Consider the following 27,496-nt stretch of genomic DNA (forward strand, 5'->3'; position numbering starts at 1 on the left):
AGAGTTTTAATTTTGGTTAATGTGAACTTAGAATGTAGGGAGTTGGTGCTGTACTAAAACAATAAAGAATCTGCATCTGCTGCTGCATATGGGAACTGCTGCTTTTTGCACAACTTTTGTATGGTTCATTTTTGCTCTTCCAAGAAAATAAATGACGCCCAAAACTTCAATTCTTCTTCTTTTCTTCTTTCATATGAAAAGGAAAAAGCAATTTTTATTTTTCCAAAGAATAAGCCATGAATGCATGTTGTTTAAGATACATTCTCAGAATGCCTTTCTCTTTGTACAAGCACACTTCTTGAGCCAGATGCAAAGCCGGTGCAAGGAAATGGGCTTGGGTTAGGGCTTGAGCATTGTGAGAATACTGAATTATGGTGGTCTCCATTGGGAATTTACATGTCTGCTGTGAAATTCTGAACGTTGAGCACAGTGTTATCGTTGGCTTCTTAGAGTCCCGATTTTGTTTCTTAGGATGTAGGCGTGCATCCACTGTGAGACTGCAGTGGAAAGAATAGTGAGTTCAGATGAGTGAGATAATGTGGTGACAACATGGGGGTAGTAGGAAGAAGAAGGAATACTTTGAAGCAGATGTAAACAGTTAAAAATGAATGCAAATACAAATTGGCACGTTGTGATTTTTCACGGTCGGTCTGGTGATAAGAACGCTAGTGCAGTGCATGGTGGTCATTTCTTTTAATGCTGCCAGCACTGGCCTTAGCAGAAGCGAGGGATTGTTCTGCAACTCTTCGTACAGCAGTTTGTCAAGCTTGACCATGCTTTGTATTCATCCAGGAATTATTGCAGTGTAACAAAAGGTGAAATTTTTGTTATGATGTGTAATCAGTTCATCTGGTGGCTCAAGCTATGCAGAGGCGCAGTTAAGACATTGCTTTCCTCGTGGCTGTTCCCATTAGTTTTACATCCAGCTGCTTTGCTTCAGCTAGTGCCCAGTTCTGCTGCGCGTGATCCAGTAAATCATGGCTAATACACAGCAATTTGTTAATGTGACGACGTACAGAAATATAACAGTATATATAGGGCTATGGTTTTTACATGGTAATGAGCTCTCCACTCTGTTCCTTATTGTATAATTCTTCCCTATTGCCTTTCTTTGATGGAAGTGCTCGGTTCGCAGCTTCTACTGTGTGGAAGGTCCCCATGGAGACCATGCGCTGCGTGCGCCTCCTGTTTTTTTTAGCTAATAAGAGCCTAGATGTTTGTAGAGGCTTTTCTGAGATATGTTGTAAGATGCCACTGAAATGGATACTTGGCTAGATTAACTACTGCAAAAAAAAAAAGTGGAAGAATGAGAAGGGAGACCTATTTATGATACTGTGAGATTTACCAGCGTACTTCAAAGAAATATCTTTTTGCCTGGTGAGGATGCCATCTGTCCTATTTACATTATTTTTCTTCCTGCTTAGGATTGCTTTCCTTTTTAAAGAAGGATGCTGTACCTACATTATTGACTGGTGAGGTATCCAAGTGCTAAGTTTGCAGTTTCTGTGAGAGCTGTTTGGTGCTGATTACATCCAGTTCAATCTGTTCTGTAACTTCGTCTCCTTTTCTATTTGTATGCCTTTATTTATAAATATCTTTTTTGTACTCTTTTTGTATGCCTGGCTCATAAAATCACAGCCAGAAGTACAAGCTTTATGACTATAAAACAAGTCATGCCTACCTTGTAGACTGTGTCATCTGCTGTGATGTTGTATTCTATGTATTATCAATTTTACTGTAAGAGGAAAATTAGAGCATGCATTTTCCACATGAAGAAATCAAATGTAATCTAAATGCAAACCACAGGTTTTATTGCACAGTAATATTTGATAGCACTGCTATTACTAATCCCAGCATGACAAGAAACACAGCGTAGTTATGAAGTTCACAGCACTCATTTTTTAATAGTCTTCTTTTGGTTAGGAAAGCTGCAAAGCCAGGATGGGTTGTTCACTGGTTGTAGTCTCAGACTTGCAGAAATGTTATACTCTATGTTTTACAAACAATTTCAGGTATGACAGGAATAGGTATGCCTTACAGTGTCCATGAAAACATTACATAGTAAAATTACAATGAGATAAATATAGTAAATACTGTATTGTAAGTGCTTTTTCTTCTAATAGCATAGTCCATTGGAAATATCACTTTTCTTGTATTTAGGGTTTTAACAACTACAATCAAAAAAATAAAAGACAAGCTATTGCATTACATTTGGCTACACACACCTCCCAGGTGTGAAGCACCCTGACACTTGCCTGGTAGGTTATACAAAAAAATTAAGGTGAAAGTGAATGGGCTTTCAGTGCCCTTGCTGAACGTGTTACTTTATTGAAGCAGTGAATGTTTTTAGTCAGGTTGAGTAGAAGTGCCAGAGCTGAATATGTCATTCAGTGACCTAGGAGTATTAGTCAAGCATGTTGTTTGGGAGTATTGGGTACTGACTGGTGCAGTCCAGCTCAGAATATATTGTGCTTTCTTGAGATGTGTGAATTTTTCCATGACATCTACTGAACACTGAATATCTGGGAGTGCAGCCTGTGAAGGCTGAGTTAAGCACAGCTATGATTAGATCAGTTGCAATTAAAAGGGCGTTTAGTTCTTAAGTTTTCTTAAGTTTTCGGTTTCATGCTCAGAAGAACACTTGCTTTGCATAGGTTTTCTCATAATGTATTGTCTTCTCATCGAGTCTGTCAGTACTTTCTGTAGTAGTGTCTGAAGATCTCGGTGCACGGAGCAGTCAGCCTGATAACAATTGTTTCATCTGGAGTTCAGAATTTCTTCACCCATAGGTCGCCCTGCAGAGCAGGACATAATTTTCTATGGAGAGAGTGAGCTGGAATGTAAAAACAGAAGCAAGCAGGGCATGCAGCTGCAACTGCAGGGGGGATTTGGGTACTGTTAGTGCCAGAAGGGAAATATGGCTAAAGCCCTGGGGATGATAGCTATTTTCAGACAACAAATAGCACTGAGTATTAATCCTCTGTTTAGTGTCATGAAGGTTGGAAAAGGCCACTAGGATCATCTAGTCCAACCGTCAAGTTGCTAGCAACTCATGCTGTCCTGAAGTCAGGACCACTCTCGTGCCTGATAACTGTTTATATCAGTGATTACTTAGGGTGAAGGGTTTTGCCTATGACATCGTTGATACCTCTGTTTCCTTTGGGTCTGCAAGAAGTTTTCACCTGTCTTTTTGAAGCAGTAATCTGTCCCAGCTGGGCATCAGACACTCTAGACCAGGAGAATGGCAGTAATGTTGTACTGTTCCTACAGTGTGCCTGGAGTATCCGTGAGTGGGAGGTGACAAGGAAACAGAGTTGGTGGGAGAAACGAGGAACCTGCCATCATCAGAACTCTTTAAATGTATTTATGTAGAAAACTGAATCAATCTAGATTTGGGGAAAAAATACACAAGCCATGTAAATAGTAGGCCAGACTACATGATCATAGTAGCCTTTTGCTCAACTATATATAGGAAATGTTAGCTATCCCACAGTTACAGTGCCTTTCCATCTAGTTAGCGTTTTCTTGCCATTTCATTAATCTGTTTCTGTCTGGACATCCAGTCATGCTCTTGTTAAAGGGATATTAGCAAGATACCTGGAAGGAATTGGCTTACTTAAATGATATACACTGTAATTTAAGATAAAATAAATCAAATTCAGAAGTAATATCACTGGTACTTACGTACATGCTACTTTGTGTTTGATCGTATCTCCTTGGTTCAGTGTTATTTATTGTTGGTGATCATGTTTTGTCTGCTTTATCTCCTTTTCTCTGCCAGTAGTTTTGCCTCTGTCCATATTCAGTTGTCTCAATTAATAATGCTTTTAGTTCATTGATTTTATTTTCCAGGTGGCTGAACTTCAGCTGGTCAACTTACTTCATACAGTTTTTCTAAATTCTACTTGCAGGTATTCTTTTCTTCTTCTGAAAGGCAACTAAAAAACCTTAATTACCTCTGATAACAGCATCTTGTTAGAAAACAGAGAGATTTTTTGACAATTAAGTTCTATTCATTCCTTTAGAACTCTTTCTACTTCCAGCTCTTCATTTTTAAGTAAGCTGTGGTTGTGTCTTGCTCTTTTGGATACAGTTATAAAACTTGCATTTTGATTGTACTGATAAAGCTAAAATGATGAATTGCAGTCTTTTTGTCTCTTTATTTTTCTTTTTTGTTAGCTTGTATTATTAGCTTTCCAGATTAAACCAGAGAAAACTAAGACCATGTGTGCATGATTTGTGCGTCCTGTGTGATAAGTGTAAGCTACACCAAGGATTTTAGGTCTTCCTTAGATGGCTTTTTTTGTTTGTTTCTGGAAAGTTGAGATTTCCAAGGTATTTCATAAGAGGCTACTGAAAATCTTGCTGTAGACATCATCAGGTAGAGCACCACCTCCAGTGATTCCCTGAGTTACTCTTTAGTCATGGCAACCTTTACTTCCCCTAAGTAAGCTTTCAGTTTGAAAAATCAGCTGACCATGCAGCTTGATTTGTATCCTTTTGTACTCGTTCTTATTGACATATCCTAAAATATATTACCCTCATATTGACCTTCTGGTGGTAGGCAATTGTGGGAGCAGGTCCCTAGATCCTGAGAAAGTAGGGTAACATGCACACATTTACATTACTACACATTTACTGATTTTGAATGTGATTTATTTTATCTGAAGTTACAGTGAATGTTGTTCAGTTAACTCAAGACACATTTTCAGAGCCATCATCTCTTTCACAAAGCATAGAAAGAACTACCTGTGCCTTAACTTTTCAATTGTCTTCTCCTGTTACCTCCAAAGATGATTTTACCTAATCTGGGCTTGTGTAGTCTTTTATTCCTAGAATTCTTTGTATTCTGCATCTCCTGGGTGAAAGGGAGAAGAGTGAATGAGCAGAGCATTTGGTAATGTCGTAATACCAATTTTTATTTTATTTCATGATTAACATTTTGAAGATAAGTTCAGCAGGCAGTGATTATAATCAACTGAGGATGTCCGGGATACAAGAGAAAGCAATGCTTGATTATAGCAGTTTACAGTTTTACAGTTAAAGATATGAAAAAACACAAATAGTACCTTTGGGAAATGAAATATAATGGAAGTGTGGTTATTAAAAACTAGATATAATGTACACTAGTTATTACCTATTACTGTAAATCACCATTAGATGCAAGAAACATATCAGATAGTGAAGTAGCTCTCTTGGAATATGTTGCCTTATTTTTCAGTGGATTTTTTTTTTTCTTCCTAAGCATTGAATTGATTTGGGGTGTGGAATTCATTTAGGAGCAGGTATATTGCCCTTTTCTGAAAGGCTATTGAAATGAAGTTGTTATCTGTTCTAAACTGTAAGTCATGCTTCTCAATACCCCCAGGAAAACTGCTTAAAGAAGCAATTGTGTGGACCAAATACTAATAGATATTAGTTAATGATGTTGCTAGCCTTCACTTTTTCACTTATCTTCAAATGGAAGTGCATGTTGATCTCCATTTCACAAATGGAAAAATTGAGTCATGCAGAGTTCATATGACTTTCCTGAAGTCACCAGCAATTCACTGTCAGATCTGAAGATACAACCCTCTCCCGTATGCCTTATGTGTTTCTGTACACTTTCGCAGTGTCTAGCTAAGTCCTTTTGTTAATGCTTTTCAAAGAGCTAAATGACTTTAAAACTCTCTGGGTGACAGAAGTTTCTGTGATACCTGCTGGTGCCCTGTCCATCCTCAAAAACCTTGATGTTATTACCACTCTGATGATTCGGGGGGCTTGATGTTCCAGTTTCTGTTGTGAGTGAAATTGGATGAGAACCAGGTCTGGTTCATAGTAAGCATAGGTATTAGATTCATGTCAGTGCCATCGCTGTCTTCCATTTCCTAAGGATTACCTGAAGGAAGTCTTAGAGGCTACGACATGACATTTGTCCCATGGATTGGAGAGGACAAGGCTAGCCTAAGCAGAACAATTCAGGACAACTTCAGCCAGTGACTTTGCATAAATCTGTGGTGATTCCAGCTCTGTAGAGATGCTAACAGGCAGCTATTATGGCGAGAGTTTTCTTTGACCTGCTTAGTAAATACACATTAATTAGGTTAATTAAACAAGATAATTAGAGACAAAGAAAGATCAAGAAAATGTTGGCAATCCTAGCAACAGCAGCAATATTTTTTGCAGTATTATTAGCTGGAAAAGGAAGATTTTGGGAACAAAGTTGCACAAAGCAGGACAAGTAAAATGCATCTGTGGTCGGTGAGCCTGGTCTAATAGCCAAATGCCCACCCAGCTGCTCACTCACTCACCTCTCCTGTTAGACAGGTAGAAAAAAGAAGGAAGGCGAGAAGACTCATGGATTGAGATTATTATAGCCATACATTTTTGAGTCTGAGGATGTCAGGTTAGTGGGATGCATAAACTGAGGACTGGATTTCTTCCAGATACTCTGAGTTTGCTCAAATAACCATAGGAAAATGCACGCTCCAAGGACATGAAGTGTGTAAAACACAGCTATTTGCACACAGGTTTTCATGTCAGAGTCTTCTCTTTGTGTCCCAGATCTCAGATCACTATAGAATAGATAAGAATGTAGGAAAGAAGCCATCAGGCCTGAGTTATCTTCTTGCTGAGAAAGAATAAATACAGATTTAGACTGGACCCTGTCCCTCACCAGTGAGTGAAAAGTCCCCTTACCTGTATTAACAGTATGGTCATTTTTAGCATCGTTATAATAAAGTATGTTTCACTGAGCATGTTTTCTGCTTCAGACTTGAGTTTTCTGGGAGCAGGCTATCTGCTGGATTATGGGCTCTCCAAAGTCCCTTAGCTTTGGGCTCTCCAGTAATTTTACTATTTGCTAACTTTTGTGCCTTTGATTCTAAACACAGTAGTCTTTATGTCTGGCACGTATAATGTGCCTTCCAGAGACGTTGTGGAGTCTCCTCTGGAGACATTCAAAACCCACCTGGATGTTTTCCTCTGCAACCTGGGTAACATTCTTCAGCAGGGGGCTTGGCCTAGATGATCTCCAGAGGACCCTTCCAACCCATGTCTCTGTGACAAACAGCAGTCCACAGAGAGTAGCCATTCATGGCACAGAAATGAGGCAGAGAGCATGGGGTGAGTTGAACAAATTGCCCACAATGACTGGAACACACTCTAGAAGTCTCTGGGCGGTGAATAAGAAAATGGCAAGATCAGAATCTCTCCAAAATGTCATATGATGTAATAGTGAAATAATTGTGGGTGGCTGGAGAGAGACTAGGATTGGAGAGTACTGGGTTTTATTGTCAAGTGAGGGAGTACTCATTTCTAAGAAGAAAAGCAAAGGTGAAATTGGTAGAGACATTTTAATTAGTTTATGTGCCAGTGGGGTTTTTGTTTGTTTTTAATGAATATCTTATTCATGACATGGTTATAGAAAGGCCAGTGTTTGGGCAGCTAGCAAGAAAAAGCAGTGGAAAAACCCTATTACTTATTTCAAGGCACTTACTTAATTAAAATACAAAACAGGCAATATGCTCTCTGGATTTATTTTTCCCATGTAGTCATATGTAAGCAATAAGCTGAAATTGCAGAACAGAGTAGTGCGCTTGTACCTTCTCACTGTGACCTTTGAGCTTCTTCCTTTTCTCTGAGATAGAAGTAATTCAGGCCCAATCGTATGATGCTGTGAGCCTTTTGTCTGCCTAACCACAGCTGGGAATAACCTCCTTGAGTAGTCCTTACATCCCACTGGGAGTAATCAGTCTTGAAGTTCATTAGCTTGTCAGTGCCTCTTCACATCGTGTTGAGGTGAGATGCTGGCGTAGGTTCCTCTTTCCTCACTAACACCTATGAAAGTTAGAGCTGTTTGCTGTTTCTCTGAAATACAGTGATAAACAGAGAGTATCTGCTCTGTAAGTCAGTTTTTCCTGCTGTACAACCCTATGAGCTCTCATTGTGTTTAGTTTGGTATGTTTGGTTTCCCACCTGTACCTTTTTGCTTGAGGATGCCTACTTCCTCATGGTTGGACTTGATGATCTTTAAGGTCTTTTCCAACCTGAGTGATTCTACGATTCTATGATTCCAGCCTCCAGCTTCCAGTAGTAGGTATGCTTCTGTTAGATGGCATTTTATAGAAGAAAGGAAGAAGCTGCCTAAGGAATTGTGTAGTCAGTAGCTGGGATTTCTCTCCCCTGAATCCTGGAAGCTATTTAGGTGCAAGTGGAGCACAGACATCTGGTGAGAACTGGTCTGCAGAGGTGGACAACTTACGCTTGTGAATTGTTCATATATTTTTTTGTTTCAGTTTTTCTTAAGATTCCTTTCTCGATCTCTCCTCATGGAAGCTGCAGTTATAGGGATTACTTCACTGGATGTTTGCAGCTCTGGTTCATACCAGCTGTTGATCCCAGAACAGGGTTACAGCACGAGCATGTGGATCAGCACTGGCCATTCCTCCCTGTCCTCCCCTCCTGCCCTGCCTCCATGGCATGGCGTTCCAGACATGCTTACAGTGATAGTTGCTCCATTGTGGCTCTTAAGTGTTAATTCTGTAATTAACGGATCCAAAAAAGGTTATGTTAGTTACTAGATTTAAAATAAATATTAAATCAAGACTTAAATTTTAAAATAAATGACTTTTTTTTTTTTTTTCTAACCCATAGTCCTGTTTGTCATGGTGAAATGTAAAATATTTCCATCCTGTAAACAAACCATAAAACATTTAGACTTTCTGCAATATGTTGTGGCCTGTATTTATAATACAAAACGTGGGGCTTCTTTTAACGTCTGAGAAAAGGCTGGCTCTGGCTGAACACTGCTGAAATGAATTTGTATGAAATCCATTTCTCCAAACACAATCAGTTAAAACACAGTGCAACCAGTTTGTAAAGGAACTCTTGGGACACTTGGAAGCAAGTGGTTGTGATGTAAACTGAGGCTAAAACGGTGGATTCGCCACGTCTGAGGAACTAAACTCTTGTGCAACAGCAGCGTCCTAAGGATGTGGGCAAGTTCAGACACGTCTTGGAGAACTGCATGGGGCCAGTGGCTGCAGGTGGGTTTTCAGAGGCCCGCCCGCACTCCCTGCAGCTGCTGCCCGCTCTGTGGAGCTGTGGAGCCCTGCAGGCGGGCACAGTGTGTCACTGTGTGGTGGAGGTCTGTCAGCAACAGATCACAGAATCGTAGCATGGCTTAGGTTGGAGGGGACATTAAAATCATCGATGGGTGGGCAGAGCCGCCTCCCAGTAGATCAGGCTGCCCAGGGCCCCATCCAGCCGGCCCTGAGCGCCTCCAGGGATGGGGCACCACAGCTTCTTTGGGCAGCTCTGCCAGGGCCTCACTGTCCTCTGAGTAAGAAATTTCCTCCTACAGATTGGCTTTGGCTTCTCGGCGGATTTTCACCAAGCAGGTTGGTGCTCTGGGGAAGGGAGGGAGTGAAGGAGAGACATCATGGAGCTTTTCATTGGCCTTATTCTACCAGCTGGATTCTGGAAGCTGCCTAAACTATGAGCAGAAGCGTGCTGAAGTAATGCCTTTCTTAAGGTTGCAGCTATGGTTGGTTGTCAGTCACTGCTGGGTTTCTTAATATCCCTATGTTAATTGCTGTAAAAAAACAACTGTTATTACAAGAGGAGATGGCGTCAAACAGTCATAGAAGCGTGAGTGTCCTCAAAAGCTGTGTGCTGGAAGTAGATGTATGGCTTCCAGAAGTTAGCCTTCCAGAACTGATGCTCAGAGGAGTACATGTCACTGTCTCTCTGTAACACTTCACGTGGTTTTTTTGGCACTGGTTTCCATTAATGGGCTTTTGTATTCTCTCTGCTAATTTAGTGTATGTTTTTCTCTATCCGTTTGATCCTGAATTGAAGCTTTTGGGGGAGGGGGGGGGGAGGATTAAGCTGGTTGGTTAGCTGCAGAAACCATACTGTTCAGAAAACCTGCAGGGTTTGGTGATTACTTTTGGTTTTGTGGTTTTTTTTCTCTTTAATTTTTGTTTTTTTTTTTAGCTTTGTACTCTTCTCTGCTGTATTTTACTTCTTTATAAGAAAAATTATGGGAAAAGTTATTTTAATATTTGCTGGCAGAACTTATTCCTGCTTGTGTTGTAAGCTCTGACTCAGCACAGCCGCTATAGGTATGAGGTGGCTAATGTTTAATGAAGAGGCCCTTTGTTTAAAATGCTAATTGTCCTTTGAAATGCAATAGGCTTTAATCAACATAAAAATCTTCCCCAAATTCCAGATGAGCTTCCCCAAACCCAGCGTTCCCTGTCACCTCCTTCCATCTCCTTGTGCTCTGGTCCTTGGAACTACACAGCCTGTTCAATGCAGTGCCCAGCAGCACCCGAGGCACAAAATCCCCATCCCGTTTCCTTTGCAGATCAATACGAAAAGGCTGAGGTGTGTACTGAAATCGAGACACTTTTCTACTGCTGTACTTTCTTTTTTTTTCCTTCTTTTTTTTTTTTTTTTTTTCCATAAAGAAAGGAGGTCTATAAGAAGGCTTAACAATGCGCTTACTGTTCTGTCAGAGGCTGCCTGACTACATCTTGTTTTATTTGGCCATCGCTGAATGGCAGTTTCATTTATGTTTTGGATGTTTGGCAGATATTTTATCTTTGTCAAACTTCACTTTTAACATTTGTTTAGATTACGTGTCACAACACTTTTAATTTTTTCAGACTGAGGATTTCAGTTGGCTTGATGTTGCTCACAAGTGGATGGTGTTTCTGGTGTTTTGAATTTGCTTCTAACACGTCGTCCCTTTTTGAGTTGCCCCAGTGTAGTCTATTGATTCATACTGACTTTTTCACACTTTTTCCTTCGCTGGGAATGTAATATTATTATCCCTATACTAAGTCTCTGACTGTATTGATGGAGATTTAAATATCTCCTAAATCCTGTGAATAATAAAGAAAGAGATTATAGTGACACTTGTGAAAACTTGAATGCATCCATTTTGCTCCTTCTTGCTTCATGCGTAAGACATAATCATGCTACCTGTGTTTTGTGATTAGGAGCATCTTTCCTCACCATTCTGTCTGAAAGGTGAAAAGTTTACTTTTAGTATCTGTGAGGAAGTCCTTCAGATGTTCAGCAGCACTTATCTGAGCCATCACTCCCTGAGAACACCAGGAGCCTGGGCTATGAGTTCCTTACACAGTGTTCTGCCAGATGCTGTCAGCTCTGTGGTATCTCTTTGATATTTGTGCGGGGCAGATCACATGAGAACATGAGCATGGGTGCAGACCGGATTCCACTTCTTCTCTGCCCGTGCAGTGTAACCTTTGTGTTGATTTGATTTGGAAGGAATTATGGAAGGAGAAGAAGGAAATACCACAAAGGCTTCCAGCTTTTTTATCAGTTATTTCTCCTTAGGTCCAATTCTCGAATACTGATCAGATTCTTACAGTTTCTGCCATGCCTTTTGCTTTCTATAAATGAAACTTAATGGGAGAATTAAGTTTTAAAATGAGATTGGGAAACTTGAGGTGTGATTTCACACTGTCCTGATGAAAAAAAATAAAAAAAATATTTTCCCATGTAGCCATTCTTCAGGTGTTCTGCCACAACTGATTTCAAAGGGATAATTTGCTCACACTAGTCTTATTTGCAGTAATAACATTTGGAAGATTGCCATCATCCAACTGTATGAATTGGTGCACTTTTTCAAAAAGTTTTGAAATTTGGAAATTAATTTCTGAGTAGCAAATGCTTTGCTTCAACAAAAAGCAGTTTACCAAAAGTAATGGGATTGCTGAAATAGTTAGACTAATCCTTGCCCAGGCTCCATTCATTTCCATGCTTGAACTGACTTGCACATCAAGACATGGACATAAAATGCGTGAATAAATTAACAAAAATGGCTGATGTTCAGCCTTCTCCAAAATCAGGGGGCAGCCTGCAGGCTTCGGGCAGCATGAATGAACCATAAGTGAACCTAAAGCCACCCGGAGGTCAGCCAGTGGGGCAGGCTCTCTGAGGGCTCCCCAGCCCTGCTGCCCTCAGCCGCCCCATTAGCTGCTTCCTGCAGACCAGTGGAGAGGATGGCAAGCAGACTGGTAATGGCTTGGTGTTTACAGAGCATAAGTGTTTAAGTGCAGAGGTTGGGCAGCTCGGGTCCACGCTGTTCCTCTTCTGCCTTCGTTTGTAAACTGGCACAGTGTTTGTCTGGGGAGCTAATGGAATTCTCTTAGTAGTGTTTGTCTGTCAGCTGCCATTATTAATTGATGCAATTGTTTCTTTGCTAACATTTACCTAGGATTTAGCATGGAAGTGACTATACAAATAATTCTATTGCAATCTTAGAAGGAAGTCAATGCCTTAATCAGAGAAAGGACTTGCTACTCTTGACTTGTTATTCAAGAATTGATTTTTTTTTCTGCCCTGAAAAGTGTTTACCCTGAAATCTAAGGAAGTTGTTAACTAGGTGGGTAACATTTGAAGAAATATTTACTAGCAATTAAGATGGACAAGTAAATTTGACAAAGAAACTAATATTTATCCCGAAGGAAACCTGACACATTTGGGAGAGAGGGAGGAAGGGGTAATGTGGAGACACTTCTGCCTTCGCAGAGCCTCTCTCGTGCTTCTGAAGAGCCACTGCAGTGTGTTCTGGTGAGGAGGAACTGAGAACCAGAGACGTTTGGAGAAAGTGAGTTATTTACACTTAACTTCTCTTTTACCGTGCTGCACTAGATCCTATAGCTACACAGCATCATTCAGGGAAAATAGGAATTATTTAAAAACAGCAGAATATTATTTTAAGCAGTCATTGGTGATGTTGGAAAGTCAGAGCCTCTGTATTTTTAAGGATTAAAAACATGTGGAATTCTGGAATACAGAAGATATCCACAATGCTTGAGTATTATTTAGCATTATTCATATTATTTGGTCTAGTAAAAACAAACAAAAAGACCAAGAGAAGATCTCTTGTTACAGAGTATAAGCCATCCAGTAGATGGGAGCTGGAAAGACATTTTATGGGAAAGTTTTTCTGTAATTGCTCTCCTAGAGATTTCTTCATCCTTTCCCCAAAGCATTTGATACTGGCTGCTGTCAAATGAGAGGTTACTGAGCTAAATGGACTATTAATCTGACCCAGTACAGAAATTCCTGTGCTTACAAGCAGGCTTTGTCTGCTGAGGGTTGTCTCTCTGGAATAAACCATCCATTGGAGCCTAAGGAAAGGAAACTGTCCAGAAGCTTTCATGCTGTTGCTATGTAAATTTTGCATGTTGTTTTGAAAAATTCTTTAGAAATCCTTGGTTTTTGTTAATTTTTTTTTCCCTTTTATGTGTATGCATATTTTAAATTAGAAAATTTAGTTTCCTCTCCAAAGGTTTTGCTGTTCAGTGATATTCAACATGGAGTAACGTAGTTATTTAGAATTGTGTACTTTTAAGAATTGAGGGAGAAAATAACCTTGGTGGGATGGTGTTGGCTGATTGCCCTCATCACTAATTGCGAGATGTTCTAACAGCTATTTTTCTTCACCAGCAGAGAGAGTATCTTAAAGGAAAGTGTGCTCTTGTTGGTAGTGGTGTTCAGTGTAGGCTGTGTTCCGGTGAATCCAACTTTCTACCCTCATGCATTCTTAATAGAGGGCTTTCTGCATTGCTTGACCCAAAGAGGTTCAGAGAGCGGCCTGCCTTTGCAGTGAGGTACGTCAAGTGCAGCTGTAATGCTGAGGAACGGTGTGTGTGGAGTCGCTGTGCAGATCTTACGTTGGATTTCCTTATTTTCTTAAGGCTTAGCAGTGTATGAAGCAGTCAAGCTGTTTAATTTGGATCTTTTTAGCACGTCAAACAATATTGCTTCGTGTAGATAACTCAGTTCTTTTTACTGCTTTAAGAGGTACATGAGAGACATAGGATACAAGTGTGCTTTGTTTCGCCCAGAGAAATGTGAACTTCATATGGAGGGAATGTGTTTCATTTCCTTACCACGTGTCAACAACTGAATTCTAAACCTGTGTTTATCAGATGCAGAACTGTTTTTGAAGGATTATCACTAAATCAAATGCTGGACTGGAATTTCAGGTCTCACTATAGCATTTCTCAAATTTTCTTATTATTCTTCTTATAAGCCATTTTGTCTTTGATGCTGAGATCTGGCATTCAGCGGATGTATTTTTGACTTCATCTTTGTGCAAGAAAATAAATATTTCTCCTTTGCAAAGCCCTTGTACTCTGATAGTCAAGACAATACACCCAATTCGTTGTTTTTTTTTTCTTTTTTTTAAGGCTCATCGTTATTGTGCAAACGCATGCAGAAAGAGAAATTGTCTTAGCTCACACGTGGTAAAATCACAGTGTAGCCATATTACTGTAGCTATAAAATGTATTAAAAGAGGGAGATTCTATTGTTTCCTTTAACACATAGCCTCTCATTATTATTTTAGGAGCATATCTCTTCATCTGGTTAATATATGCTAAAAGTTAAGGCATGTGTCTTTGGCAAAAGAAGAGTCAGAGCGGTTACATGAAGATGAAACCCAGCCTGTGTCATAAATGTGACAATTCATACAGAGGGATGACTTAGAAGGTGTTTTTTCTCAAATTCCTAAATCTCTCTCAATCTCTCAGTACATTAGAACACTGCAACATTTTCCTTGGAGCCTTCCTTTCATGTGTCACTCAGTCAGGTATGTTGCTTATAATACATCCTTGAATTTCTTAGTATTGCACAGTTTAGTTGCTTTTATTTTAAGTAAGTAATTTAACTAGACTGGGGTGTCTTTTCAGATTGTTGTTACTGTTCCTCTTTTATTGCACACATGAGCTTTGTATTCATGAATGGAGTCTTCACATCTGTCATCAAAGTGAGCCATAGGGACCCTTCATGCTTGTTTTTCACAGGATGATAAAGTCATTAAGGTTGGAAAAGACCTCTAAGATGATCTAGTCCAACCATCCACCTACTCCCCATACTGCCCACTAACCCACGTTCCTGGGTGCCACATCTACATGTTTCTTGAACACTTCCAGGGATGGTGACTCTCCTTGCACTTTTGCTCTGTTTGCTGTCCCCTTGGGACATGGCACAGTGCAACTCCCATTCTCACCATGGCAGAGCACCCACAGGCATGGACACCAAGTTTGGAAACAGAAAACTTCTTCTTTGGATCCATATGGGCAAAATATCTACAAGAACCATTGCTTTTATAAAGCAAGTGGGAACCCTTACAGAACTTGCTTATCGTGAAAGGTTATTTCCCTTAGTTGGCATCTTTATTGCATCTCTTGCTTATGCATCATTTTGAGGACACTTAAATTGCTTTTCTTCTGCTTACTTCTGATTTACTTTAGCATATGGTATTCTGCGAGACCACATACATAGAATGGATGGATAACTGCCTGAGACACAGTTGGCACAGCTGATGCCAGCAGGGAAGAGGATGCGGTCAGAGTAACAGTAGGCATACTAAAGGATGTGGCCGAACCAACAGCCATTGCCTCTGACTGGACATAGTGTTTGGGGATTTGTTGGCCTGATTATAATCACAAGTGGATTTTGGGTGTCTTTTTCTTACTTGCAAAGATGTTTCTTTCTCTTTCTTTTCCTCTTCCTCTTTCTCTTTTTATATTTTTCTGGTAAGGGAGTAATGTATTTGCTCACTCAGTGAATGCAGCCTTTGAAGAAACTTCAGGTGCTGTTAGGAAGGTGCTCCCTGCTGTGACATGTCTGCTTTGACATTCCTAGTTCAAAGATACGCTCTACTTGGCCACTGGTATTTGCATGGTTAAGTCAGGTTGTCTTATCAGCCTTGGGCACCCAGCTGTGCTTCCCAGCTCCACAGCCTCTGCTTTGTCCTTTGCAGTACGCTAGGCTGCTAGAACCTGGCTTGTGAGTGCTGCTGTCCTGAAAATCTTATGAGGAGAGCCTTGATAAGGTCACTCTGGCAGAGAGCTGCTGCAGGGAGAGGGTGATGACCAGACAGGGCATAAGGTGGTATGGAAAGCATACCTGTCTGGATGTGGTACGGAGGATAGCCTGAGGTCTGCACAAGAGCAGTAGTCAGCATCATACAATACAGCAGCCTGGTGCTGCACCACGTGGTGAGCAGGAAGGAGAGATGCAGCAGGGATGGTGCTATCTGTACAAGCAGGTGGGTTTTGCTGTAGCTTATAGTCAGCAGCATGGTAGGCTTTACTTCTGGCATCTGGGAGGAAAGGACTGCTTTGAGACTTATCATTTTTCTTCCTGGTTTGGAGACTGCAGACATGGGCACGTTGTTACGGAGGCTGGGAATCATTGCTGTGGTGCTGCTCAGGGTGGCTCAGTGTTGGAAGCACTGCTCTTGCTGCACCATGCCTTCCAGGAGGGCTCTTTAGGACAGCATTTGCCTGTCTCCTGGTCCAGCTTGGGCATGAGGACTACTACCTTTTAGCCATGTGTGGCTGCTCCTCTGTGGTTTCCAGTGCTGTTGAGAGCTTTACAGTCAACCCATTCATGGGGGGCACCAGATCGTACACCTCTGTACGAGGAGTCGGGCACCAGGGATGCTCATATGGAGAGTGAAGTGGTTCAGTGTGTTCTTCGTCTGGGGGTGATGTTATCCAGCCCGAATGATGGTTGGAGCAGTAACACATCCGGAGTTCAGTTCTGACAGCAATTCAAGGTGTACAAATCCACACCATTTTACACCCGGTGAGTATGATGGAGCAAATCCATCATATGCAAAGGACTGAATGAGTAAAATTTTTTAAAGGTTCTCACTCTCAACAGATGCTGGATCTCTGTGCAGAAAATCTTGCCCACTAGCAGTACGTAACTGCTCTTATTTGCCAACCACTCCCCAGTGCTTGAGTTGCCACTGCTTCCCTTCACACAGCTCTCTTCATTCACACCAGCTGGTGCCAGCAGCGAATGCTCTTTACCAGCCTCCACCTGTGCCAGAAGTAGGCTGCTCCCTTCTTTCCTCAGGAGCATTACCTGGTTTTCCAAACGGAACAGAACAGAGTGGGGAAGCTGCCTGGCCATTTCCCATTTTACCCAGCGGTAGCTTTATTATTCCCAGGAGAACCCTTAGAACTGCACTCCATGTTACCAGCAAAGCAGTGTCATCCCTTGACAACAGTAGCCATGTTTTCACAGCTTGCCTGGCACAGTGTGGCCTTTTGATCCATGGCTGGGTCCCATGGTGACACTCAGTAAGAGTCCTTGGAACTCATACGCTAAGGCACCACTGCACTGATTACAGGAGGAATAGCTCCTGTTCCATGTTCAGTTGTGGGGACTGTCAGCTTTAGATCTCCTGCCATTCAGATCTAAAATCCAAGTTATGCATTGATGGAAATGCAGGAAAACTTGGGCCTAAGCTTTGTTTCAGCTGCAGTTCCTCATGGCATAATTATTAAGTTGCCCACTGTTACCTTCTTGAATGCTTTCAGAATTAATGATTTTTAATACATTACTTAGCCAGTGAAGCTGAAAGATTAGTGATCCAGATGTATTGGGAGGCTAAATGCTGCCTTTTGAGTGTTTGATTTGGGCTAAGGTTAAACTGATTATGACTAAATGGCTTTAAAATGACAGTAGGCTTGGGCAGATCTGAATTCCATGTGGTGGCGTATTGCATTGTCTACATGGAACTTCTTCCTCCGTAGTGAATATGAAGTAACTCAGTGGAAAGCTGCCTAGCAGGCAGCAGTGGAAAGATGCTTTCAGAAGTGGGCTCATTGAGAGCAATTGCTGTGCATTAATTCACACACTTTCTTATTCTGCAAGAATACCTTTGCACTGTGTTTGAAGTACTGCTTTACACTGGTAGTGGCATGTATGGCAAAAGTCTTCTTGACTTTTTTTGGAGCTTAGACTCCTGCTAGGTTGCTTTGGAAAGTGAAAAGTAAGGTCACAGTTCACATTGGTCTTTCTGATAATGTTATCCATCTGTCCAGCACCTCTCTCAGAATAATTCTGGGGCATAGATCTTCTAAATGCGTTAGGATGTGGAAAAGATGTGCTGCTTTTGTGGCTACCATGATTGATTATTGCACCTCTGTCCTTGTGACCTGACTGATAAGATTTTGCAACATTTTCAAATGATTCAAATGACAAATCCAAAAGTGCTAACATGAGCAATGTTATCTCAGCATATTAATAGCATTTTGCACTTGCCTTATTGGCTCCCTGTTAAGCAAAATATTGACAATAAAAAAGCTATTTTTGCTTCGCAATCCACTCTATGGCTTTGTCCCCTTCTAGCTAATGGCTCTGCTTGTTCCTAATTTTGCTACCCTATTGTTCCTGTGACAGGAGCTACAGAGAATAGAAGCTTTAATATAAATGTTCATAATCTCCACCAGCCCTCTGGCATATTCTGCTGACCCTAAGGGAGTCTTACTGGGAATATATTGGAACTTGTGATATGTAGTAAGTGAAGGCTCAGGGGCCTGAAGTAGACAGCAGAAATGTCGTCTTCTGCGTAAAGTAGGACTGAAGACTCTAATAACTCAGAGGAATTACAGAACCTTTCAGCAGCCATGCTGTTAGGCTTGCAGTATATAACAGAAGATGATAAATTATGTGTGTGAGATTATTCTGTGTTAGCACAGTGTCTACACTTCTGTGCTACTAAGATGATAGATGGCCTTTGAGTCCAACAGACAAAGTTCACAACCAATGCTTGAACCAGTAATCCTCTGTTTTTCCCTCATTCCACCTTCCTCACTTGACAAAGGGGTACAGCAAGGATCTCAACTCCCCTCCATCTGAGGAAGTAGAAATTCCAGATTTGTAGTGCAAAAAAATTAGACTGCTGACAGATTGCACTTTCATCCTGAACGCAGTGTCTTGCTCCCCCTAACTGGGGGATTGAGAGCCCTAGATTATCATTTCACAGTTTGGGCACATCCCTGTCGTAAACTTCCCTCAGGTTTCTCAGAGAGCCACCTGAATAAAACATATTCATCTTTTAAGTGAATCCACTTGCTTTACTTAACAACCAGTTAAATCGCTCAAAGTAGGAATTTTTCTTTGTGGTATGCACAGATTAGACTCTTGCAGGATCCTTTTCTGTGTGGCATATAAAGTCAAGTGTGCTGAACTGCAACAGTCCTCCACTACATATTTTGCAAATGAAGTGGTGTTTTATTTCCTTCCTTATCTCCTTTGACCACTGGGTTCCATTCTCTGTTCTATTATAAAGGGTCCATGCAGAAAATGGCTACTTGGCTGATCAGAAGAAAAGATTTAATGTGCTGTTTTGCGTTATTATGCTGATGCTGCTAAGACTAAGACTTCTCAGGACCTGGGAAGATACCTGTAAGAGTGAATGGACAGAATAGTCCATGTGGCAGTGTACATCGTGACCACAAAGCATTGGCCTCCCAAAGAGATCTGCTTCTTTGTCAAGGAGCTGCCCTCCAAAGTTGCTTTCCTCTTCAGCTTCTAAGCAGATGAAGTACTCTCTTCTTTAATGATTCCCAGGCCCCCATCAGTTACTAGGGATCTTCATTCTGTCACCAAAACAATAACATCACTTGACCCCTCTTACTAATCTCAGAGGCCTCTTAAAGGTTGTAAACAGTCAGTAGAAGTCCTGTTTAGCAGTTGCAGTGATGGAAAGTGCTGTTTTTGCCATTGGTCATCATGATGTTGCCCGTTAGCTACCAGGTTGAGGATGGGAATTCCAAAAGGATGACTGGGAATCTTCAGATGCATTCTCTGTGTCCTTCTAGCCCTAACACTATTTGGGAGGTGACTTATATACTTGTAAACATCTCCGTGTCACACAGTATTGGATAATGTTACTGAACACAGTCAACAGGGTGAGGTTTTCCTTGCTTACTCAGTCTTTTGCATTTGCTCAGTCTGCCTTTCCCTAGCTCTCATCTCTTTCCAAGAGCCCTTCTGACAGAACCTTGCTTTGGCTGGAAATCAATGTGTTACTGTCTTGAGGTTCCTTGTAACCTGAGTTAAAGAACCATTAGATGCCAGTTAAAGAGAAGACCTTTAATAGAAGATTTTTCTGTTGGGCAGGAAATGTGTCCTATTCTGAACTCAGTCGGAGGTCATGGACACTACCTTTCTTTTACAGATAGTGAAGAATAAAGTTGGCTTAAGATGCTACCTGTTGGCATATGGCTACTCCCATGTCTTAGCTGTCTGTTTGTGCATTGCAGCTCATCTTTTCTGTCTGTGGTGCTTTTTCTCTGCTTTGACTGACTGATAGAGGGAATTCCAAGGGTCTAGGTTACTTGGTCACAATAAAAGCAATAATTTTACTTTTCATGGATTACTACCTCACATAGAGGTAAGTTGGATCACAGTAACGTGCTTGCACAGATGGGATGGTTTGGATCAAGAAGCCCAGTCTGGTTTTTCTGAACTGCAGGGAAAAGGTGCAAAGGAAGCATGAAAATACGTGGTTAGAGAACAAGATTAAAAATAGTAGGAAGAGCTGCTTGGATGAAAAACACTATATTGGACTTCCTAGTTACATACGACTTGAATGTGCAGGATGGGTACATGCTGCTTAAACTGTGGGTCATCTGCATTATCTGCTTGGGGTTAAGTGATGTATTTTTTCCTTCAGTTTTTGGGATTAACAGAGAAAAAAGGTTCAGCCTAGAAAAACAAATGAGTTTTGTCTGGAAGGTCTCCAGTCTCCTAGAGCATTGTAACCCATGTAGTAACCTCTGATCTAGGATATTCTCAATGTGAAATGACTGTTTTACATCTTTAAAAACCACAGTAAGGACCAACAGAGGTGGCAGTGTAAAAACAGAAATTTGGATTGCAGTGAATAAGCAATTTGGAACTGTAAGAAATAACTTCTAATATTGAGGAGGAAAAATGGGTATGAAAGTTCATTTTAACTTGAGGAGCAGTAAAAGTTCAGTTACCCTCCTTCTGGTTTCCATAAGTAAAAGAGAACAACTGATCTTGACAGTCAGTTGGGATTTTTGAACGTGGCAGAATAAGTAAGGAATGCATTTAGTTTCAAAGCGGAGCACCCTATATGCCAGCACAAAATGTATTCAGAGCTCCTTGAATTCTCTGTAGAGAACTGTAAGCGAGTCCCTTATAGAGATGATTGAAAGTCACTGCGCAGGAAATCAACTTCTCATCCTGTACATAAACATGAGCCAATTCTACCATATCTGGGTCTCAGGGCAGTACACACAGTAAATTGTTAACCCCACCACCTGACCTAACCATTTATCTTCTCAGCATAGTTTTGGCAACTGCTGAGTAATGAAAGAAACATGGAATGCAGATAGTTCTGAAAAAAGGAAGAAAAAAACCCCAGCCCTCTGTTACAAACAGCCCTTTAAACAGCAAACAACAGGAGAGAACGAGAGAGAAATTGCATGATATGGCAGGCGGATCTTAAACGTGGTTAGTATAGAACAGAATTAACATCTGTGTAGAATAACAGACATGAGAAGCATGGATTTTCAATCCTTCACATGTCTTTGTTATGCTAGCATTGTGCTAGCAGTAATGAATTAATAAATCCCCAGGACTTTTGTGAGAAAAGATTTCTAAGTGTAAGCCGTGTGTTTTTAACGCAGTATGTTACACATGAAGGTTGGCTGAAATAGGTTATTCTGCTTATAGAGTATTGTTCCCACATGAGGATTCAGGCTATGTACTCACAGCTGCTGCACTCCAACATGGACTCTCAGTTCCACTGAAATCAATAGCTGGCACAGCAGGGTACTGTTGTATGGTGTGTAAATAAATGGGTGTCATTGTGTCTCTTACTTTTTTCCCCCCCTTTTCAGATTTAGATTCCCTTTTTTTCAGGGATACATCAGTGTGTGTTTGCAATGCAGGCGATATGAAGCAGAGCTGCTTAGGGAAAAAGAAGCTTTTTCTTTCTTTTCTTTTTTTCCCCCCTTTTATACTTCCCCATAGGATTTTCAAATAAACAACAATTTCATTAATTATATTAATTATCTCCTAACAGTCTCAGTAAGGAAAAAACAAAACAGAAACCCATTTTGCATGTGTCAGTTTTATGACAAAAAGGAATTCACAGTTGCCCAGCAGACAGCGATCTCAGATACCAAGACGTAGAACTGTCGTAATCATAGCGTCTTCATTTATTACGATTTATCTTCCCTCCCCCATGGGGTCTTGCACCTATAGTGGAAAATATGTGGCAACTGGAAATGTAGAAGCTACGGCTCTGCTGTTCCATAAGCTGACTTTGAAGTTCTGTTTCATGCATTTTCTTTTTTATTCATGCATCTGGTCATATAGAGTGGTTTACTTTTTTTGGCTGCAGACTAGGCAGATACAAAATGCAGATGTTGTTCTTCTGACTAAAGCTGCTATTTTAAACTTTTTGGCCATCAGCTGAAAATTTTAGGGCTCAGTTGTTTATTTGCTTATCATCAAAGTGGTTTTTGTCATATAATTCATATGCAAGTATTAGCTTTCTATGTGTACTTTCAGAGTTTGAGATTAACAGTATGGTCTTTTTTTTCTTTTTTTTTTTTTTTTGATCTGGCATGCTCTTTTCATTAATAATATAGTAGAATATGTTATGCTTCGGAGATCTTTCCTTTTCCAAAAAGACAAAACCAAACCAAACTCCAAAACCCCATCACACTGTGCTGTAGTACTTTCCCTTTAAGAAAAGCATATCTCTCTCCAGATGCCTGCATCTCTTTGATACAGAAGGGTACACTAAGTTCCATCTATAAACAGAATCCACTAATTAAGAGTAATTGCTTAGGAGATTGGTACAGACTATTCAGAATCAGATGCATGTTCCTCTCAGATATCCATTAGCCCCTAATAAGATAATGCAGATGTGCCAGTCTGTTTCCTGTTTCCTTCTATTGTACCTTTATTGCCATATATGGACCAATGGGATGGGCTGAACAATAAGTGGATGTCCTTTTGCTCCCTGAACAGTTCTCAAAGGAATGTTTGTTATTAGATTGCTTTTTCTGTTTAGTTTCACATCACTATGCTAATAAAGGAAACATAACACTCCAAAGGCTTTTTTACTTCTGCCACTGTAACTAGTTTATTGTTTAATTAAATCTCTTTGTATAGGCAAGAAAACAAAATGCAACATCCCGCAGTTGACAGTGACTTGTGGAAAGCTTAATACACTCCTTTTCCTAGTAAATTTTCCATTCATTTTTAGTAATTTAGAACCAGCATGGTGATCATCTTACTGTATCCGACTGATTTACACTCAACTCCTGCTAAATTTGCTGAGTTATTCACTACTGCTCAATGCAGTGTCATCAGCTAGCATAACAGAGAGCATACAAATAATCAGGGATTTCAATATAAACTACAAACTGTGCATTAAATGCAGTAAGTGCTCTTGGGACTATTGCATCTTCACTTGTTTTGGAAACAGCATTAAAATATGTCTCAGAATTGCCCAATAAATAAGGACTTGGTCAACTCTGTCCCTTGGGAAAATATGCAATATATTGTGGAGAGTTTTCATGCAGAATTTCTTTGGGACTGTTTTTCTTGCTGAGAGAGCAGCAACTCGCCTCTCCCAGCACACTGGCCAGGCTGCCCTTGCAGTCAAGAGGTTCCTGTTGTAGGATTCAGCCAAAGATTTAAGAGAGGGAGAGATTTTGGCGTTGGCAAGAAAACGGGAAGTGAACTTAGAAGAAACTTCCTCCATGACCCTGTAAACTTCAGGGATATCTACACACAGCTGGGCAGGCTCAGAGCAGCAAATCAGCCAGGGCTGAGCTCCGTGCTGTGGCAGGCGGGGCTGCCTGCAGCACCCAGCACAGCGTGCCCAAATGTCCACGTGTCCCTTCTGTGTTTGGGGTTTCGTCCCTCCGTTGTAAAGGAAGAGTGGCGCTGGTTGTGTGTGAGAAGAATGTCAGGATGGTGAATTTAGCTGAAGGATTGCTAAGAAGCTGGAGTCGTCGATATCTTAGAATGACTTGCAGATTTTCAAATGTTGCTGCAGGTGGAGCAAAACTCTCTGCTGATCATTCCAGAAAGGGAAGTAAGAAAAAAGAAAAATAAAAAAGGCAAAAATCCTGCTTTACTTGTAATACAGCTTAATTCCCTGCTATGGACAGTGAGAGTAGAGGAGTAGGAATGTGGTTAGCCTTCGAAGAATCTTTCCTGCTTGATTTGCTTGGCTATAGCGGGGGATTTGTAACTAGATGATCTTAAAGATCCTTTCCAACCCAAACTATTTTATGATTCTTTTCCATGCACTGTTCGTATGATGGACCTGACTGTGTAGTTTTGTGCTCATGAGCAGTCGCTTAGGACAAGGCTAATGTGTACTGAGTAGATACTCTGAAGTGCCTTATTGACAGCCATTTTCTAAAAATCTTGCCAGATTTGTGTAGGGAAGAAATTGATGCTGTTGCCTTGTGTGAATGGGTGTTTGACCACCACCAAGATGACCCTGCTCTCAGTTTTTCTTGTTCCTTATTTTCTTCAGGAGTTGCTTCTCAGCCATAGGAGTTGCTATCTCCTAGCATCCTTTTAGATACCCTTGTTAGCTCCCTCCTCAAGAGAATTGAAGGAGGCCAGAAGAGAGCATGTTCAAGGTCCATGTGGGGTGGGAAGGACAGAGTTGCTTCTGGGCAAATGTCACTCTGTCTGGAGAGCATGCATCCCTTCAGCTGGGAGTATTCACCAAAGCAAGTGGCAGCAAGGGAAGGCCTTCCAAAGCTGGTGCTGATAGTGTCTTACAGTGCTCTGTGTTGTGGCTCATATTTAGCTGAGGAAAAGAAATGTTTTCACCCTGAATCTTTCTACAGCCCAGACAGATGGCTGGTGTCAAATGATAGGATCTTCATCAGTAAAACAAGAAGTGTGAGCATCTGAATCCATTGACATGAACAAAGGCTGTCTTTAGGATCTTCAGAGTTTTCTTTAGTGATGTAGAACTGGCAGGAGTGGATACAGCTGTTTTCTGGGCTTCCTATAGCAAGTTCCACTTTCTAGTGTGCACTGCTATGCAGCAATGAAGGTGATCAATCTGTAACCTCTTTTATCAGAGCCAGTAACTTGAAATCCCTTGGTAAGTCGAGAAGAACATTTGCTTCTTTGTAGGAATTGTGTTACTAGAATGTTGGCTTCTGTCCATGGTTTCTACATTGGCCATCTTATAGATGTTCAATCACACAAACATTTGTAACATCCTGCTGCTTGTAAGAAACACTATTCAAACGATGCACTGTTTAGAGTGTTGTGCCATTTACTGTATTTGCTCTCTGCCTTGAGAGAAGAGCAAAGGAACAAGTCCTGTGGGTTGATGTCTCCTCCACACCAATCTGCTGGAAGTTTTGTGCCACAAACGCTAAAATGAAGGTGACTTTTGAGTAAGGTATAAGCAGCTTGTTTTCTGGTAACGTGTAATTTCAGTATATATTTGCACCTCAGATGAAATAATAAGTATGTTACATAAACCTGTAGCTAGATAAAACAGAAAGTTAACTGTTGTGATCCACCTCGTTTTGTGTTGTTAGCAAGTCACCATATGTTGGCTGTTGAGAGTTCCTCACAAGCAGTTCCAGGTTTTACCCTCCTCCAGGAACAGGGTCCTGGAGATCAGGATGACAGGCACAGCTCCCAGGAACTGCTTGCTGACGTGGTGTGCACTGTTACAGCCACATCCTTTCACACGTCTGTCTCCATTAACATTAAAGGTATTTTGTGCATAATTTGCACAGTTATCAAATACTTAGAACTGCATTGCTGTTATCCCCAAGCAGTCTGTACTCAGCACAAATTGCTGTCTGAACACATGCACAGCTGGTAACCTTTCCTGGTATTCCTCACAGAGTAGAAACACTCCGCTGCTCTGTGACAGGCAAACATATGCATTCGTGGTTTTTTTCTCCTTTATTTTTCCTTGCTCATTTGAATTCTTACTGACAAATGGCAGACTGAGTAGCAGCAGTGATAGTAAACACTGTGTTGTCACTGCTTCCCTCCCTTGGCATTGCTTTTGGTTGTGACCTTGACAAGTCATTTCACCTCAGTGCCTTAATTTTTCCACTCCAAAATTGTCTTGCCTTTTCTTTTAGGTTATGTTCTAACTGTGAATAAAAATGCCATATAGGGGTTGAATGTTGCTGCCATTCACTTACCATAGCAGATGTAAGAGTGTAACGTGTTCTCCTGGAAAACCACCTTTTGGCAGCTCTGGACTGCCTTGGTTTGGGGTAGTTAGGTTTGCCTTGTGGCACTTGCTGCCATCCTCCAGCAGCATGTGCTGGGGCAGCCCGATGGCTCCTGTTGTAGGAAAAGTGCTCAGGAGCCAACAGCTGTGCTCATTGACTTTTGGCTGGAACACTGCACAAAGAAGTAATGGAGCAGTGGTCACACTATGGGTTGTTTACAGCATTTCCACTAGCTTTCAGACCACCAGCAGAACTTACTAGAGTTGCATCATCAGATTTTGTTACTGAAAAGAGCAGACGTCTGCTGTATGTGAAGCTGAACTGCTCTTGTTGGGAACAAGTTTCACCATTTGATATAGTAGAGTCTGTTAAAATGAGGATCCTTCAGTAGGGGCCGCCGTTTGGATGAAACCTCAAGGAAGATGGGCATAGCTTTGGGAGAATTTGAAGGCAGTGCTCATGAGAACAGGAGAGATTCACAGGGGCAGTCTGTGGTCATCAGGTCCCTCACTCTGCCTATGAGATAACACATTTTGGATTCTTCTTGCAGAGCAGAATCAGGAAAAGCACAAACAAGAGCAAAAACACAACAGCCAGAATGTGCACTGGTGGATCTGTTTTGGCAGTTTTTGTCATGTGTACCTTATGTAGGTAGTTAACCCTCTTTCTAAAATTGTTTTCTCCGGTACCCTAAGTTGCGAGAAAAGAGGAGCAGTAGCCTGTGAAACACAGGGTTATTAATTTTGCCTTGTAAACATAACTGGTAGAAGAAAAACACTAAAATAAATTACCCATTAAATGGGAGGGTAGTGTAAATGTGGTGGCGCACCACCACCGATTAGATGATAGAGCTTATGAACAGTTGGTTCAGTCTTTGGAGGAAGTGGAGGACAGAAACCAGTGACACATGGAATGGGGAGGTAAGGCAGTGAAAGGGCTATGAAAAGCATTAGGAAGGGGAGACTGATAGAAAGTTCTATTTTATTTATTTATTTGGTAATAGAAGAAATCTACTTCCCTAAAATAAAGAACAAATGATCAGTGAGATCTCTTTACTAGTAATAAGACAAGCTAACTAGCTTTTGTGAGAACAACCATTGGTAAACTAATTACTGTTTTAACAACCTAATACCAAATCACCCTCAGAAACAGTTTCCTGTGCTAGAACTGAGACCTGAAGAGATTGAAGCGGAGCACAGAGCTTCCTCAGTGTAATTCATTGTGTAAGAGGGAAACTGAAAGCTTCTGTGTACATGAGAAATTTTTCAGAAGCTGTTTTTCTCCTCTAGTATCAATATTTCAGGTATTTATTTGTGCATAAGTTTTGAAACTGGCTGCTTCCAAAAGAAGATTCTGTCTGTACAGAAATAGCTTCTGATGTAAAACATTGGATAGAGAAATCAAGTTAATGGATGTTCTGCTATTAGCTTCAA

General features: G+C 40.9%; 1 protein-coding gene across 3 annotated transcripts in view; it reads left to right on the top strand.

Annotated features, from left to right (window-relative positions):
- Positions 1 to 27,496, top strand: part of RARB (retinoic acid receptor beta) — a 318,594-nt gene that overhangs the window by 101,897 nt on the left and 189,201 nt on the right. The gene's annotated exons all lie outside the window — the stretch shown is intronic.

The sequence above is a fragment of the Lagopus muta genome, chromosome 7 (genome assembly GCF_023343835.1).
Source record: "Lagopus muta isolate bLagMut1 chromosome 7, bLagMut1 primary, whole genome shotgun sequence".
Classification (NCBI taxonomy): domain Eukaryota; kingdom Metazoa; phylum Chordata; class Aves; order Galliformes; family Phasianidae; genus Lagopus; species Lagopus muta.